The sequence below is a fragment of the Catharus ustulatus genome, chromosome 10, assembly GCF_009819885.2.
Source record: "Catharus ustulatus isolate bCatUst1 chromosome 10, bCatUst1.pri.v2, whole genome shotgun sequence".
NCBI classification, from domain to species: Eukaryota; Metazoa; Chordata; class Aves; order Passeriformes; family Turdidae; genus Catharus; species Catharus ustulatus.
In genome coordinates, this window is record NC_046230.1 from 18,012,365 (window position 1) to 18,031,292 (window position 18,928).

Sequence of the window (18,928 nt, forward strand, 5' to 3'; positions counted from 1 at the left end):
AACTGGAGGCTCCTGAACCCAGCCAAGCACCAGGAAAAGAGACATTCCCAACTACTCCAAGAGATATCTTTAATCCTGCAGATAAATGCACCCAATGTGGAGAAATGAGGGCATAAAAGCACTCTCTAAGAAAACTTCAAAAGTCCTTTTATAAAATCACTTTTCCTTGTCAGAAAGGCACACGGTGAGGATGGACTACTGCTGCTCTGAAGGTGAGCACTGGCTTGCCTGCTGCTGAAGGATGTGGGAGCTAATGGGAGAGCTAGGGAGCTGGTGCTGCCCTGCAGCACAGGGAGGCTGTAGGGCTCTGTGCCTTGTAGCTAAGGAAGAAGGCTGTGTTTTAAAGCCAAAATCCCCAGTAAGGGATGGGAAGCCCTGCTCCTGGCTGTCTCTTTTCTGTCAATGTAGCCAACAGGCTACTGATGACAGAGGAGGCACTGGTCCTTAGGAATCACAAAGGAGCTCTCAGGGCTTTCAGCTCAACTATAAAGCCTCTTCACCCCTTCCCTCTCTCACTCTCACACCAAGTTTACAAGCTCTGTGACAAACCCATCTTTAGGCTCACCCTGGACAGGCTAGGGGCTGCAGGGGGGTCAGCCCCACCAGCCACCACGAATGTGGCCCCTCAGCAGGGCCTGCATCCCTTCTGGCAGCCCCCAGCTATGCATCTCTCCCAACACTGCCTTCTCTCCTTTCTCCAGCTAAGCCCTCTGCATGGCCTCAATTACTGGCAAAGGTTCCTACAGACCCTGGCTGCTTACGCCCTTCTCAGTCCTGGGGACCATCACCTGCTTCCAGCTCCTGAATAATGTCCAAATTCCCTTGCTCATGGTTTCACAACTGCCTGATGTCTCAGCCATCCCCAGCCTGCCTAGTTCATGGCAACCCCAGCACTCCATGAGCTTGGCACGCTCCTGGCCCAAGGTCCCCAGTCAGTTTTTTATCTTCTGAATTACTTCCCCTGTGCTGAAGGATGGGGCAGAAAGAGTTGGGGTGTGCAGGTAGGTGAGGATGGATATGGAACTCATGCAAGCCTGATTCTGAGTACCAGTGCCTGGGTGCTCAGCCACTGCAATTTCCAGAGGGCAGTTCCCTCTCCAGGGAAATCACTCAGCCCGCTTCGGCTGCTTCTAAATTTGGTGGAGCACCTCACCTGGGCTCGATGGTTTGGGCAGTCAGACCTTTTCCACACCCCACAACTCCCCTGGCACTGGCTCCTCTGATGTCTCAGCACTGAAAGCTGAGACCTGGAGGGAGGGACCCCTGTAAATGAGAGGGAGTTTGTAGACATCACCGCAGCCCCAGCTTCCCCTCCCTCATCCCCAGCCCCACTGCACATCATGTGGCTCTCGCCTGCAGCGGGGCCCCAGCCCGGAGAAACACACGCTTTTTGTCAGGGCTGGTCTCCTCATGTTTATTTCCCTTTGCCGTGGGAGCAATTTCCCCTTCCCACACAGGCAGCGGCGGCCGTGGCTGTATCAAACGCGGCCGTGGGGATGGGGCCAGCGCTACCCCTGGCAGCGCCAGGCAGGGACGCGGGGCCGTATCTCATCCGCTGGCATGCAGCACGCAGCGCCTGCAGGAAACATATGTCACTGCTTAAACAGATCGTGAAAGCTTCAATCACTTCCTTATGGCGGAGCCGGGCTGCGCTCATAGCAGCAGCCAGCATCGCCTGCGCTCTTTGCTGGGAGTGAGACCAGCACCCTGTGGGGCGCTCCCCTGCCTCGGTGCTCCCCTGTCCCCACGGACAGCTCTACAGGGAGCTGTGAAACACCATCCGGTAAAACAAGCCGTTTCTTGTCAGCACCTTTTCACCTCTCTAAGATGTTCCCCTCCGCCTGCAAACCTGCCCTGCAGGAAACTCAGGGATGGAGCCCTCCCCAAATCCACAGCCCACCCCCAGATCCCCTCCAGAATATTGCTGGGTGCACAGATGCTGTGTTTGGGGCACTCTGTGCTTGCTGGCAGCACATGGCCAGAGCCCAGAGCTGGTCCCCAACCCCTCACTGACCCTTGAGGCAGCCTTGGAGGAGTTCAGTGCATTTCATGGGCATCAGTTGTGCATGGAGTATGGGACCCCACAGCTCTGCCTGTCCCCAAGGAGCTTCATACAAAGTTTTCTTGGGGTGTCTCTTGGAGCAATCTCCTTTGCAGGGATGTCAATCACACACTCTCTCCTGCTCCACCGATGGGATTCTGAAAGCTCCCAGTGTCAATAAACCAGGTGGGCACAGCTGCCCCCCCTGCCCCATCCCTGCAGCAGGGTCCTGGGCTGCCCAGGGGGGTCCCTCCTCCCCCAGACACGGGTAGGTGTCGGTGAGACGATGCATCATCACAGCGTCTCTACCATCACGCTTGGTTTTCTCCCGTGGGCTGGAGGTTGCTTTTTTTGGAAGAGATGCAGGCAGGAAATCTCACGTGGGCTTTGGTGATGAGACTGGCGGCTGCAGTTATCCGAGCCTGGCAGGAGATGCTGGCGGCCAGGCCAGCCTGGCCATGGGTGTTGTTGTGATAGCAGACTACCTGCCAAAGAGCTCCCCCGGATTCTCTGCTGCCACCCTGCTTGTCCAGGGGTTCCCCTGTCTCCCTGCAGGCTCCAGCCACCTCCACAACACCTCTTGCCTGCATGGAGGGGAGCACTTGACAATAACATCTTCCTTATGTGCCTGCAACAACAGCCAAAATCCTTGGCCTTTCCTGGGATTGCATTTCAGTCAAATGCCCACACCCTCGCAAAAGGAAAGAGCAAGACAAGAGTGTTATTTCTGCAAACACAAACACCCACAGAGCTCCTTGCCTGCTGGAGATGAAGGCACACAGGCTGGTGCCATGTCTGTGCAGCTCCCACCTCCCCAGGCTCTGCTCACCAAGACTTCACCTGAAACAGCCAGTTTGCTTGGGACAGTCCTCCTGCCTCCCTGCTTGGATGCAGCACCATTCCTGGAGCACTGTCCGCTGATCAGCTCCAGCTCCTTGCCGTGGGATCACATTTGCTTACCCAAAGCACCTTCTTGCTTGTGAAGGACAAGAACCAAATCCCATCTCGATCTCAGCAGTGTGATCCGCCTGGGTGCCTCTGCTCCAGGACCATGCGCTGTGTTAGCAGCCCTGGTTCTGTCAGTATTGGCAAATCCAATCCCAGCCAGAGCGGTGCCTCCCGCTCATTAAGGAAGGGAGTAGTACCTGACAGAACCCTCCCTACCCACCTCTGCAACCCTTGGGACGCTGTCCTCGCTCGGCTGCTGTGTAACACATGTGGCAGCAAACCCGTCCCCTGTGTGGCCACAGTCTTGTCTGAGAGATTGGAGCCACTTCGGCTCTGCCAGATCCTGTGCCTGCCCCAGGCAAGAGGTGGGGTGGCTGCAGCCCGATTTCACTGCTGCACACCCATCCCCGACCCAACAATCCCCAGGGTCGGGTTTGCCTCCCACCCACACCTTCTGCTTTAATGGGGCAGCCACCTTCCCAGCAGAAGGGAGTTGGTGGAAGATTGTTCAAAGGCACAAGACAGTTCACATGGCCAGTTCCTGCCATGTTGATTAATGTTCCTGAGGAACAAAACTTCAGTCCAGTTCATCTGCTCCCTTTTATTTCCAGCACCTGGGAGCCATCTCCCTGCCACAGCAGTTCTTGTGTATCAGCATCAAGTGCCTGGCTACACAACTAATTTGTACAAATTAAACCAATTTTAAGGGGAAGAGGAGGCACGGATTCACTCCCCATAAACATTTTGCTGTGTGGTCTACAACCTGCTCAAACCACAAAGCTCCTCATGGTTGTAAACAACTCCCAATTGCTGGTTCCCTGCCTGTGTCTCCAAAACCATTTGGGGGCTGGACCCTCCATCCCTCCCCATCTGCCCACAGCTCCACTCCCTGGAATTTACCAACACTTAAAAATATTTTACACATCCCTGTAAAATCACACACATTTAAAGCCAGTTAAGGCCTGAATTATGTTTTAAGGTGCTGTCCAATTTGTAAGCATCATAAAAACCTGAAATAACTTATTGCAGAAATAACCACAGGGAAACTACTGTCCCAACTCGCAGCTGAGGGGCTGTGACCCTGGAGCAGGAGCAACTCTTGATGTGGCTGATGCAGCCAGTGAGTGGGAAGGCTGCCTGCACTTTTGGGGGATCTATTTTAACCATCAGGTTTGCCATAACCCCAGGCAGCTTTAGGGCAGTCATCACAGAGTTCACTTTTGCTACAAGAGCTTCTTTTTAATCTGGGCACAAATTTGTCAGCAGCACAGGAGAGTCCGGTCACACTTCATCAGGGAACTCCATGGGTACTTGAGGGAGGGAGGGAGGGATGGGGATTTCGAGGAGGTGGGTGTCAGGACAAGCCAGTGGTCTCGACCTGTTTGGAAGCATGGAAGGAAACACAACTTCACTGAAAGGTTTTTTTACCCAAAAGTATTACCCAGTGAGTCATGCAGGAGGCAATTATGCCCATGCAAAAAGCTTTCCTGCCAAACTATACCAGGGTTCAGTCTCATGTTTTGTATTTGACCAATCTGGGAGGGGCTGCAGACCCTCAGCAGCACCAAGCACCAGTGGGCACATAAAATGGCTTCTGCCTCTCAAGTCTCCAGTTCGTCTCTGCAAGGCACCATTGCCCTCTGCTACATGACCATTCTCTCCATCTTGCTTTATTTCCACTCATCATCCTGCTACATCTTGATTTTTCTCTGCAATCCTCTTGTTTTTGCTGCAAATTTCCAGAGGGGAAAAGCCACCACAGAGTAGGATGTACCAGCATTCCTTGGCACAGGAAAGCCTCACTGGGTTCCCAGTCACCCTGAAGGTCTCCAGTAACACATCTGGGCCATTGGCTTCCCACCAGCTCCACGCTGGCTTTGTACATTATGGATGTGCACAAAGGGTGGACCATGAAATTAAACTGCCCAGAGAAAGACAAGGAGCAGGATCCATGCCTGAGAGCTGGTCCCCAGGAGCAGCCGGACGCCTTTCCCATGTTTTGCTCTCTCCATCTGTCTCCAATGGAAGGCAGGAGCCCAGCCTGGAAATGCGCTGATTCTTTCCAGAGCTGCAAAATGAAGCTTTTTCATCCCAAGGACGCAGGCTGCTCTGCAAGCTGCCCTTCTGCCTCCCTAAACTCCGACCAGATTTCACACTGAGCCTTCAAAGGGAAGGAGCTGGAGCAGCATCCCCGGCAGGCAGCACAGTGGGGACTGGCCAGCTGAGCCCCCGGGGATTCCACGGGGCCACTGGTCCCCAGGGCAGGGCAACAAGTTCTCATGGCAGAAAGGTGTTAAGGAAGGCCAAGCAAGCAAGCTGCAGCTCAGCTGCTGGCAGGGAATCAGAGAGCCCAGGTCTGTTTTGCTGCCAGGTTATCAGTGGATCCATCAAGGGATGCCTTCAAGACGCCAAATCTATCAGCTCTCCCATATGGATGCCATCCACACTGAGCCATTTCCTGCCTAATCGGTATCAGCCCTGCTCCTCCCTCCCCAAAAATTGCTCTTTACAGCCTGCTGCAACTCTACAAATATTTTTACAACAGGTAAAAAAGGCACGGATCGCATCCCCCCACCGCCCAAGTCTCCCTGGGGGCATTCGCTGTGCACGACCACAACAATGAGGATGCAGGTGCAGGAAGAAATCCCTGCGGTCTAACATTACTTTGCGCTGTGAATTTTCACTGTGGGTCTGCAAATGCCCCGGTGGGTGTTGAAAGCCTTGCAGGTACCCAGGAACAGGGATGCAGGTAACAGGGGCTGGACAGGACCTCCCTGGGTGCCAGGGCAGAGCCCCAGCCAGGGTGTGCCTTATTTACCAGCAGAGAGGAGTTTACCTTGCGAAGGTTTCTGTGCCTGATAGCCTGGGATTATTTTGTCTTTCATGTGGTCTCTAATGAAAGGGAGTCTGGAACAGATGCAGATTTGAAAGAAAAGAGGAGGAGGAAATTTCTTAGCATAGGGTTTCGGTTCCCCTGCCTATAAACAGTGCTGACAGCGAGAGGCGGCAGTGATAAACATGTCGATAAGAGCCCAGCTAGACAGGTAATCTGGCACAAAAGGTCTGTCTGGAGAAGTTTAGGCAAAAGTCGCCACACGCTGTTTAAAAAACACAAAACCTCCAGCCCTGGCCAGTGTGAGTGGTTGCACCAGGGAATTCCCCCAGCTGCTCGGGCACAGGGTACCCCAGATAGGAGGGGGGTTACCCCATTACTAAACATGGTTGGTTTTCCTGCCTGGCAGCTGTGGGAATTCCCAGCAGAGAGGTTGTTCCCAGAAAAGGCACTTGGCGTTCCCTCCACAGCCCCAAACCCATCTCACTTCCTCGTCTGATGAGCTGTCACATATTCTTAGAGTTAAATGTCTTCAATGCGCAGTATTCAGGGAAATAATTCCTCCTGTTTAAAGATTCATGGGCATAGGTGTTGGAGAGAAAAACAGCAGTTTTCCCTTCCTCATGGTCAGGAATTTCTGCAGAGCAGGATTATTTTTGATAACAATAAACAGTGTCTTGGCCCAAGGATCATCCCACCGGTTGATACCATTCCCAGGGTCCCAGGTAAAGGGACTATAAATCCTAAAGCCTTGGATAAAGAGTGTAAATGTTTTAAGGCAGAAGCAGCATGTATAAATTGTGCAGAACTTTATAAAAGCCACAGAAAATACATCCCTGCCACACGAGCAGCATAAGCCTTACACAACAGCCGGGATGATTCACGGGAGTGGAGAGGCATGAATCACCCGAGGTGGGTGAAACAGGTTTTTACCCTGTACCTGTAATTCAGAGCCAGCCCAGCTTCAGCAGGGATCTTATCAGCCCCATCCTGCTCCCTCGGCACTGCTGCGTGACTTGACTTGCCAGCATCGGCATCACCGGGGTGTGATGGGAAGAGCCGGGGCAGGCTGAGGTGCTGTAGGAGAGCCAAGGAGGGTTTTCTTTTAGACCAGCTGATGCCTGGCAGGGATAGCAGAGAGATACCCATTATTTTCAGGTGATAACAACGAAATATTTCTACAAAGAACCATGCCAAAGGAGAAGAAATTGTACGAGTCTGGCCAGCACAAAGCTTCTGAAGTTGAAAGCGAAATACCCGAAGGCTCTGATGGCTCTCACTTGCCAAGTGACCTGGCTGCTAACAAAAGAGCCAGTGAGGGAAATAGGCTGCTCTCTGGCAGGCATGGAGACACGACTCTCTTTAGGGCTGTGAGAACTGAATCGCTGGTTAGAGATGAAGGTGCTCATAAGAAGCTGAATTTTAAAACCTGTAAATTAACTAAGTAAGAAAGTAGCAAGCAATCCTGGCTTCCTGAAAGGAGTTCATGCCTCTATCAGCTGGGATGCTTTCTTCCATTGTCAGGAGGGCAAACTAAGGAGAACTACTTGACATCATATGTTTGGGGTTTCAAAGCCCTTTGACAGGGGTCCCTTACGAGAGACTATTAAGGGAATTAAACACTTGCAAAGCAAATGGAAAAAGTAACACTAATGGTTGGAAGCAAAGAGGCAAAACAGCATATATTAACGAGGGCTACCTTCCAGAAGGCTATGGTACCCATGGGGAGGCTCCCCAAGTTTTTGTGTCAATACCACGGGTGTTAAAGAGATGCCTTAATGATCTGGAAAAGGAGAATGAAAAATGTCATAAGAAAAACCTGGCAGAGGACCCAAACTGCACAGAGTGTTCAGAACAAGCGAAGGCTACAGGGAACTTCAAAAGGCCTGAAAAGAGCTTGATGGATGGGCCAGTCAATGGCGGATGAAATCCAAAGTAGACAAATGCGTAGTCATGCACGCTGCGAGGAACAGGCCCCACTAATTCAAACAGAATGTTAAAGCACAAAGGAACAGCAGAGATAACAGGGGAAATGCTCTGGTGCCAATACCTCCATCGGTGGCACCCCCGCATAGAAATCCCTCTGGCAGTGGGATTAGAGGGTGCCATGCTCAGCCCGGGATGCTTCACTTTGGTAGAGGCACTTTTCAGCCTCCCCTGCCCCTGAAGGAGCCCAGGGGCTGCACAGGCACAGAGGAACCCTGCCAGTGCTGGGCACGGGGATCAGTACAGAACAACCAGGTCTGTCAGGTGAGGCTAAGCATCTCCTCTGTCAGGAACTGCTGAGCAAGAGCCTGCGTTTGCAGGCTGGGATTGCCCTCAGAGGGACTCTCCTCATCTCCCAGGGGAAGAGCCCAACGAGGCCTGCCAGGAGTTCATCCAGCTGAATAACCTGACAGCAAGGTAAGGTGAAATAGCATGTGGCTGCCTCTGCAGGGATCAGCCATCCCAGAGGATGCAGACTGGGAAGGTGGGACGTCCCAGGAGGAGCCCAGGTCCAACGGGATCGGCCGGTCTGGTGAGGTCCACACGGTGCCTGACCCTGATGCTGTCACTCCCCTGGACTGGGTGAGCTGCTGCTTTGCACAGCTGGGGATGGCCCCAGCTCCCCACTTCTCCCCCCTCTCTGGTGCTGCCCAAACCAGCCAAGAGGAGCTGTGGAGCTGGGGCTGGACTTCATCAGCATTAACAGGTCCCATCAGTGGGTGCTTGGAAGTGAAAAAGATCTAAGGTGCCTTTGAAAGAGATGCAGATGTTGAGAGGCATCAGTCACTGAACAGGGGAGCACTGTGGGGGCAGGGGGTGGCCCCAGGGCTGGGGGACGGATCCCAGCAGGGTCCTGACGAGTGCCTTTGACGCTTGGGAGACACCAGGCTTTGATGGGAGCTTGGCTTTGAGAGCTGGGTGCTCCAGCCCCAGCACTGGCTTTGGGGAGCTTCCCATCACAGGCTGTGGAGGGGAGAAAGCAATAAATACACCAGTCTGGCAGTCTGGGTGGAGCAGGGACCTCGTGAGGAGCAGATGGGAAAGACCTGGTGGCAGCAGTGCCAAGGAAGCAATGCACACACAGCCAGGAGCAGGGGAGGGAGCATTCATCCCCACAGGGAAAATAAGCAGAGACCCAAAGAGCCTGGCCGGCTTTTTCCCATCCATTCACAGCTTTGTCAATGGTTACTTTTCCGCAAATAAATTCAATATTTATTTCCAACAAGTGGCTGGTGGGAGGTAGAGGAAGGAAAGACACTTATTGAATAATTGCACAACCCTCAAGAAAAGCCATAAATTACCCAGCTCTGTCACTATAATTTCCAGCCAAAGTCCTAATGAATCTTTCCCAACAATAGTGTAAGGACAGGTCTGAAAATGTATTGAACCATCTAAGCACTTGGGTAAGCAAAGCAGAGGCATTAATAACCACCACGAGACAGCCCACACAGCAGCGGGGACACAGCACCGCGGGCTGCCTTCACCCCACAGCCTCTGCCACAGCCTCTGCTGCCCTTTCGCGGGGAGAGGGCGGCTCTGGGGGTCACCAGCCCAAAAGAGCAATTGGAGGCTTAAATAGTTCAAAGGTTTTTGATAATTATAGGCAAGAAAAACCAACAGCAGGAAGGCACCACTAACAGAGGCCAGTGCCTGAGGTATGTCTATGGGTAGGAGAGCAGCGGCAGTTTTGCTGGTTTACCCTGTAGTTTTGGTCCACAAAGCAATAGAAGATGAGAGGTTTGTCCACACAATGAGTCGTGTTTCACCTACAGCCTTCAGCCTAGCACATTAATGTAAGAGCAGATAAAAAATACTGGCAATTTTTTTTTGGCCAGACAATAGAAAAATACAATAAAAGCTGTTTCTGTGAATTGCTTTTCCAGGAAGTGTTTCTTAATTCAAACACATCTTTCTGCCTTTTCTCCTCAAACTGTTTCTGCAGCCAGCAGAAGGGAAGGTTAAAAAAACCCAAAAAACTAAGTACTTAGGTGGTGGTGGGTGGGATGGACAAACCCCATCTCACCAGGATTACAGCCACCATCACAGTCAGGGCACACCAGCACCCTGATGGCCATGGGATGTGGCTCCTGAGCTCCCTTCTCCCAGACAAACCCAGTCCTGCGAGTCCAATCACGCTCCTAAGTCCCCACTATGCCATATGCTTTCACTTCACGTTTCACTTCTGCACTTCAAATGCTCCCACAGTGAGGATTTAGTGCTGCAGCCGCCCTCCACCGTGTATCTCGTAATGCCACCTCCAAACCACCAGCACAGCTCTCTGCAGTGCTCACAGGACCCCATTACTGACACCCGAGCACTTCACCAGCAGTAATGGATTTCAGCCTGCAACCTCCAGCTGAAGCAGGGAAGAGTTATTACTCCAGTTTGCAGAGGGGAAACCACGGCACAGCAGGGTTGGCTTGCCCAAATCTGCGGTGAAATCTGTATCGGAGCAGGTGAGAGGGATGTGGTTTTCTGTCTCTTGCATTACCATCTTAATATCAAATAGGCTGTTTCCTTCCCATCCCCATGGATGGCCTTCCTCCACCAAGGTTTTGGATGTTATTGCTGCCCAGCCACTCTGGGGCTTTCAATCCAGAGGGACATCCCCAGCCCCGCTCTGCTGGAGGGCACAGAAGGCGCCTGGGACCCCAGGGGGCAGCTGGAAAGAGGGTCCCTTGGGAGACCACAGCCTCCCATGAGCAGACAGATTAATGTTTCAACTTGTCTCGGTTTGACATTTCCATCTGGTTTGACAAACTAAACATTTGAGTTTGCAAATGTCAAAGTATTTCCATCAAAAATGTCGGCAGTGAAATCTGACATTTCCTAATCTCTTTTTTGTTCCCATTCTGCGAACATTTTTGATATTTCAACTTCGTCTTGATTTGAGAGGGAAAACACACTGCAATTTTTTGACCAGTTTAAGCAATTACGTATTTTTGACCTAAGCCATTAGCTAGGTCCTGTGGGCTATTCCTGCCAGGAACAGACATTGATGGTGGCACTGGACAGTCCCTCCATGAACCCCAGTTATTTACAGAGGGGGTTCAAAGTCACAGCCCACAGCACGCTGGGAAGCAAGCATATGAAGTTTCCTCACTCCAGGCTCCAAGCCACATCCAACCTGCCCTTCACCTCCAACTTCTTGCTCAGCTTTTTCATGGGATCATGCTGAGCTCCATCTCCAGGGGCCTGGGCAAGGGGCTTCTCACCCCCTCCCGGTGCGTTAGTGGAAGAAGGAGCAGGAGTCAATGCAGAAGAGCACGTACTGTACAGAAATCTATAGTCAGCTGCATTTTGATACAGTTCCCAAAGTACCTAATTATGCAGCTCGGATTTCTTCCTGCTCCTCATTCCAGCGATAGCTCACCCTGAATCTTTATCAGGCCTTCGGGCTGCGCAGACTGAAAGGAGACATTCGGCTCTCCCCTCTTCCCAGCAGGATGAGAGGGCAAAGGTAGAAGGGCAGCATACTGCTCTTGTCAGATTTGCAGAATGCAGTGTCAGGGAGCAGGCGTCTAAGCGCACATAACACCTAAATAAATGCCTGCCTTCCCCACGGTGCTCGGGCTCTGCCGGGGAAGGCTGGTGGGGAGCCAAGCAGGCAGCTGCAGCAGCACAGGAACACGCTCCGAGGGGGTCTTAGAGGGATTTGGGAGAGGGACAGCGTGCATGAAAATTGCATCAGAGCAGCAGCTAATTGCCAAGATTAACAGGCTCCAACAAGTGAAGGGTGAGCACTTGAAGTATGAAGTGTTGACTGAGATGCAAGTGTTACCCACAGAGCCGAGTGGGGATGATGTGGAGAGGGGCAGAGCTATTTTTGAGTGGTGAGGGGGTTACACAGCCCCAAAGGGACTGAATGGCCTTCTGCCCCTTACCCATAGCAGGGAGCGTGGCTTTGGTAGGCAGATGTGAGGAAGCACGGAAAAGGAAACCATGTTCCTCCACCCAGGGGTTTGCATATTGGAGTTTTCTCAGAGGCGGGGTCGAGGACAGGCAGCAGCACTGCCAAGGTGCCACTGGCTGTTACCTATAGCATGTCCTCACCTTTACATCCCAAGAAAGGTGTAGGAATGATATTTGCAATTAGAAACTCGTGACCTAACCAGAGAGGCTTGAGCCACCAGGAGCAAGCACATAGAGGGGCGCAGGTGGATGCCTGCTCTGGAAAACCAGAGCCAGCTGCAACGAAAATAAATACAGCCAGCCAGCTCCAATGCTCAGCCAGCCCAGGGACATATTAAGAGCACAGTCAGGGAGAGCTGCAGGGTGGCTGCAGGAATTGGACAGCTTATGAGATAAATGAACACCGTGGCCAGGAGAATTTGTCGGTGTTTAAATTAAATGAGGATGGACACAGAGGTACTCCGGCTTTGGCAGAAACACCTGGAACTGCATACCTAACACAAGGCAGTGGGTGGTGATAGTGTGTGCTGCAAGAGGAGAGAATTCCACCATTGTCCCTATGGATGAGGGGAGGGAAGAAGGACAGCTGGGGCAAGGGCAGCACCCCAAATCTAGAAGCTGCTTTGCAGCACAATACTGCCGTGAGGAGAGAGGAGATGGGTGGGAAGTGCTGGGAACACTGGGCAGGTTGCAGAGCACACACCAGCCTTGCAATGGCAAAGCTGGAGGCTTTGAAAATCCCTGTAAAGGAGTCAAGGGAAAAACTGAGAAGGAAATACAGAAGGAAAATCCAAAGGAAAAGCTAAAAGGAGTTTCTTCTACCCCAAACGTCAGTAGTGAGAATGAAAAAAGTGCTTGGCTCCATGCTGAGCTCCCAAGGATAATTTTAAGATAGGAGCTCAGAGCACTGGCATGTGCTGTAAGTGGCTGGTGCTGCAGCAGGATCAGCAGAGCTGGGCATTAGTGACCTGCAGAAGAGTGGTGCCCGTGTGAATTTGTGCCTTCAGGCCCCGGAGGTACAATGCAGAGAGCCATGCCAGTCTGTGTCTGTCCTGCTAAAAAACCCAAAGAAAAAGGGAATGTGAGACATCTGTGTTTGGCTTGGAAAGGCAGGAGTGCTGCGGAGGAGGAGGATGATGAGATTCACACCAAGTCCTGGAGGAAATCAATGTGGGAACTGGGAGCAACCCTTGTTTTCCCCAGCTGGCTGGTGGCATCTTACAAGCACTTCCCCTGAAACCAGGTTTGGGGCAGCATGATTCACAAAATAGAGAGAGATAAACTTCTAACAAACATTATTTGCAAACGCATCATTCAGCCAGCGCTGTTTCTAGGTTACACAGCTGACAATTTTGCAATGCAGAAAGAAAAAAAGATCAAAACCAGCCAACATGTCAAGGAACATAAGCCACAGAAGACAAAACACAGGGGAAAAAAAAAAAAGAAAAATACCAGTTTTCAAAGAGAAAAGAAAAAGAAAACATTAAACTGTGGGGTGCCTGGAGATCTCTACCAGAACCAGCCTCATCTTCCTCTTTACCAGAGCTGGGAAGTCAGAGTTAAAGTGATAAAAACTTGCAAACTCTTTGGGGTGGGTTAATGCAGGGCAGTGAAGATGGTGCAGGGCACAATGAGGCCCCTGTCACGGCTGGGTCCCGCTGCAGGGGACAGCTCTGCTTTGCCAGTGCCTGGCATGGGGATGTGCTGGACTATTCATGTGCTCAGCAAATGGTTTGAACACAGCTGAGGTGGAAAAGAAAATGCCTGAATATCGCTGCAGATATTCCCCCAAATGCGTCTATGCATAATGCAGCAGCATTCAAAATCCAAATAAAACATTATAGAATATATAAAGGGTGGGATAGAAAATACTATTATATAAAGCTGTCTTCACATCCAGACTGGGGGCCTTTCCAAAAAGATACACTTCAGTCAAACAAATGATGGAGCTCGGTACAGGGATAACCAGATGAGGTTTAATGGCCTGTAATAGGCAGGAGGTCAGGCTAAGCGAGCTAATAATTTCTCCTGGCCTTAAAGCCTGTGAATGTATGAATAAATCAGGGGAATACTTGTTTAGTTCCAGTCCCCCAGCCTGCAAAATTATGGTGCAGCAGGAGGGGAGGGAAATTAGAGATGGGCAGTGGACACAGCACTGACTGAGGAAGGGGATGAGGGAAGTTCAGGGAGCGCAGCACTGGAAAAAGCCAAAAATGAAGACGCTGGATTTTGCACAACCTGTGACTGACCTTGGAGCTGCTGGACAGAAGGATTGGCTGCAGTGAATTCCAGAAGTGAGAGGACAGCTGGGAAACAGTAGCAGGTGCTGGTGCAGGAGGGAATATATGGCTTGGGCCAGGATCATCCCCATGGCCAGCGGGACCAGGAGGAGGCACAAGATGGGAGCACAGGACACTGGAACAGGTGGCACCAGTCCTCATTCCCTAATGCCCGTAGATGGAGTAAGAAATCCCTCTGCCAAATACCTCATTCTGGGGTGGGTTGGGGCTGAGAAATCCCAGAATGAACATGGTCAGTGTGGAGCTGGGAAGCATCAAAAGTAGGGGCATGAAAGGAGTGAAATCATGGAGATAGCAGCTGACCAGCAGAATAAGTTGGACTTACAAAATGTTCCAGGGAATATGGACGGCTTTGAAAGACAAAGGGGAAAAGAAGCACTAGAGAGACAGAGGGATAATAATAAATGAGAAAGGGACTGGAAAGAATGAAGAACTTTAAAATGGCTGTTGTTGAATTGCTTTTTAAAATTGCTCTTTAAGGCGATAACTAAAGAGAGAGGCATGGTCAATTAGGAACTAATGAAGACCTTGTAAATACACTTACTGATAAAAAGCACGTAAGGGAAGCCCTGACAAGCCTAATGCGCACAAATCAGCCGGGGTGAGCAACACACATTCTGAATTATTAAGGGAGTTCACTAACAGACTTAGTGAGCCTCCACCACTTTAAAACCCACCACCAGCACTGAAAATAAAATTGCAGCTGGCCAAATTCCGAGCTGGCGTAACAAATCAGTGAAGGACTGGTGGGGGGGGCGATGGTGGGAACTGCCAGAGAAGGAAACAAACACAAACAAAATTTAGAAGAAAAATAAAAGGAAGAGACTGGAAAAGGAGACTGACAATTAGTAGCCAGGAAATTTGTTTCATCTGCCAGACAAGAAATGCCAAAAAAACTGGGGATTAAGGAAAAGGCATTTGATGCTCTTGAAGGAGAGCAAAGCCACAAGCAGTGCCAAGGATGAATTTATTAAAGGACAAACTAGGGCGGTCAAAGCCGGTTAGTATTTGTCAGGGCTTTGCACCCTCTCTGGAGGCAGGCACTGGTGGACAAAGCCTGGCAGGACACACAGCATTTCATCCTGTGTCTCATGGACAATTCCTGGAGGAATTAACTGGTTCCAAAGCCAGGCTGGCTTAGGAGCCCACACGGCACAGCGGCCAGTGGAGGAACCAGCACTAGGTTTGGTCTTGTTTGGGATGAACATTAACGATCCAGAAGATAAATGGCAAAGTAATTGCATTTGCAGATGATGCTTAATTAGGCCACGCTGCGAACAGCAATAACACAACAGGAACTGGGAAGGTTTGAAACACAGGTGGAACCGGGCGAGTGACGAGCCTGGAAGGATGCAGGGACCTCAGGGAGAAGCTGTCCTCAATGGAGGTGGAGGGGAAGAGCTGGGAGACAGTCCTGGAGCGGGAGGAGGCTGGAAATGGGAGATTAGGTGGGATTCCTCAATGAGTCTGTCCTGCACTCTCAGCACTCTGGAACTTGTCAGGGTCCCTCAAAATCATGAGTGGCATGGCAGGGTTTAGCCAGGCCTTTTTGCAGCACAAGGAAGACACTGATGTCTGCCTTGCCTGGAGGTTTTGGGGCAGAAAGGGTGGTTCTGGGAGTCAGGAGGAGGACATTCCCTCGGCTCTAAGGAGCTGGGATGGCGGTTCTCCCCTGTGGCATGGCCAGGGCTAAATGGGCACACGAGAGATGACATCTCCACTCTGGGAAAGGGCACAAAGATTTCCCTAACGTGGGAGGAAAATCCCTCCTGCCATCACCCCGAACAGGGCAGGGCAAATAAAAGGAGTCCCAGCAGAGCGGGTGTTATTTGGGAGAGCTGTCAGAGTGCTCACTCCTGGGGCACCTCTGCTTCTCATCCGCCTGATGGAAGCTGACGTTGCATGAACCTTTCCAAGCAAACTCAAATTATTTTAATTTCTAAATCCAAACAGCTCCAATTATATCATTTCCCCTGTGCGAAGCTGGGTAATGCTCTCCCTCTGCTTCCCTGGCAGGGCTACGGCAGCCCTGAGTGCAGGCAGTGCTGGGGGCTCAGGGCTGGTTTGGGGGTGCCAGAAGCTCACACCCCTCCTGTTCAGGGACAGACCCCAGCAGGAAAAGTGAGATGGGGTGATGGTGAGGTGATTTAAATACACAGGAGTCTCCAAGGTTCAGTATCAGGAAAAAAAAAAATTAAAATCAGGCTTTTCAAAGAAATTAAAAATCTTTTCCATGAATATTCCTATCCACAGCAGAACTCTTTGGTTTTCCTCCTTTTGCTCCACAGAAAGCAGCCTCCCTTGGCAGGCTCAGGGAAGATTTCACCATAAGGATGAGCAACAAACCATTTGGTGGAGACGGAAATAAAGGAGTGAAAAAAGCAATTGAGGAAACACTTCCTAAAGAGCTCTGCTTAACTAATTAACTGAGTTTCTTCCTACACTAGCCTGTTCCTCACAGCTTCAGTGCCATCCGTTTGCAGAGGGTATATTGCACTAGCACTTATATATCATAATTGCAGTTATACACCTGCAGCTGCCTTTGGTAACTTTTTTCCTCACAGCAGAAGCTGTCCCCTTTTTCTCCAAAATTGCTACTGCCTCAGCACCCTTTTCTCGCCATTGTTTGTCCCACAGCCCATGCAGAGCAATCCCTGGATGCAGTTCCTGCCTCTCCCTCCCAGGCCCCCATGGCTTTTTCCACCTCCATCCACAAAACCCCATCACCCCCAGCATCACCTCTTGCTCCTCCCTTCCCCTTGCTGCCTTCTCTTCCATCCCTCCCTGTGCTATTTTTACCAGGGTGCTAAGGTCCCTGCTTCCAGCAGCTCACAGAGGCTCTTCTCCAGCTCAGCCAAGTCAAATTCCAGGCGCATTCCTTGCACCCACACTCAACTCCCCAAGCCAGCGAGGGGTTTCTGCCGAGCCACCCCCAGCGCAGTCCCAGCAAACCTGGTCTCACACAGACGAGCCACGCCGGCTCTGTCACGCACAGGAAATGCTGACACTGCTGCCACCGCCTCTAGCATCCCTCCCCACGTCTTGCCTCACTGCCCTTCAGCATCTCCGGTCCTGCTCCAGCATCACCTGGCTGCCGGCAGCCCCCGAGCCCCTTCTGCAGCAGCTGGGGACAAGGCAGGGGCTGACCTGCCCTTGCTCCCACCTGGAACCCCTGTGCTCCAGGACCCGCAGCTCTCCGGCTCCATCTCCCTTCCAGGCTCCACTAGCTTGCCGGAGCACCGCAGCCCCCTCCCCCTTATCCCCTCCATTTCTGGTTTAAATTCCCAGCCCCTTATCACATTACAAAGTAACCGGGGCGCCTCTGCACTCCTCGAAACTTAAACACCTTTTATTCTCATTAAAGGGGGCTGTGCTTCTCTCCTGCTTCTCTATCTCCCAGTTAAAAGCCAATTAATTACTGTTGACTTTCCCAGCAGATGTTCTCGCTTCGGCGCTGGTCGGAAACGCGGTGATTTGTGAACCGCAGGGCTCCGGTGTGGAGGAGTGAGGACCGGGACATGCAGGGAAAGGAGCCCTTCCCAGCCAGCCTGCCTTTTGAAAAGGGAGAGAGCATGGCTGTTTATGAGAAAGTCACTGGCTGTTTTTCTTGGAAAGAAGTAAAATCCTCAGATAGGGGTAAAATCCTGATTCCACAGAAAATGAAGCAGTGTGGATTTCAGTTGGGTCTGGTCAGAGGTTTATTTCCCCTTGTACGAGAAACCTCTCATAAATCACCGCTCTCTCCAAGGGCTTTTCAAAGCAGTGATGCAAAACAGAACTGCACTGTCCGCCAAAGGCTGCCGGCCCCAAAGCGTGCAGGGAAGAGGAAAGGAAGGGGAGGCCATCTCCACTGTCCCACTGCCCTGCCCCTGCCATGTCCCCACCACCCTGCATCGGTCCTTCCAGCCCTGCAGCTCACAATATACCAGCCAAGGGTCTGGTGTTTTGTGAGCTGGGCTGAGGAACAGCAGGGATGAGGAACAAAGGGGTGCTGGGAGAATGAGATGGGTGACAGAGAGGGATCAGAGGGAGGGTGACCCGGCTGTGTGCTCCAAGGAAAGGGCAACAGTGCTTGGAGATGGGGGTATCATTGCCATAGTGTGTACAGGTGCACTGGTGGGCATGGGCATCCCCTTGGGCATCCTAGAAGCATACAGGGGGCAAGGATGTCCCAATGTGAATGGGTATCCTGGTGAGCAACCCCTGGCTGGGACTGGCATCTTCACCACTGCTGGGTGAGAGGAGTGCAGCACGCTAGTGCAGAGTGGGACACAGGGGTGTGGAGTCTCTGCCCATAGGGAGCATGTCAAAGGCACCTTTTTCTGCAAAAATGCTGCTGAAAATACTTGCAAACAGTGAAGCTCCTGGGCTAACAGCCATGCAAATCCCCCTGATGATTACAGTGACTTTCTAATATCGACAGAAACCTCTGTGCTAATGAAATGCACTGAAGTTAAGCAGCCGTGGAAATGCCAGTGTAAAGGAGAAAGGCCACCAAACAGGCACTAATGGAAACCCAAATCCCCAGAACTAACGGGCTATGATTGGAGAAGAGGGAAGGAACAGAGGTCTCCTGTGTCGTTGTCCCTGGACAGTTGTGTGACCTTCTCTGGCTTTGACTGCATGGTGCCATTGTCCTCACAAGAGGGGGGATTCATGGGTGGGGGTCCAGTGGATGTCAGGGAACTCTGGGTGTGGAACCTGGGAAGAAAAGGAGCAGTTTGTCCCGTTTATCCCTTTGTCCCTACTCTCTGGCACTCTGAGGTGCTTGTCCTTCCCGGGGAGCCTCCAGGCTGGGAAGTGTCTGTGGAGGAGGCACCAAAGAACAGAGCTACTCCCAGCCCTGCCTGGCCCTGACAGGCTGTTTCCCACTGAGCTGCGGGAAGAAAATGGGATTTCAGCTTTTCT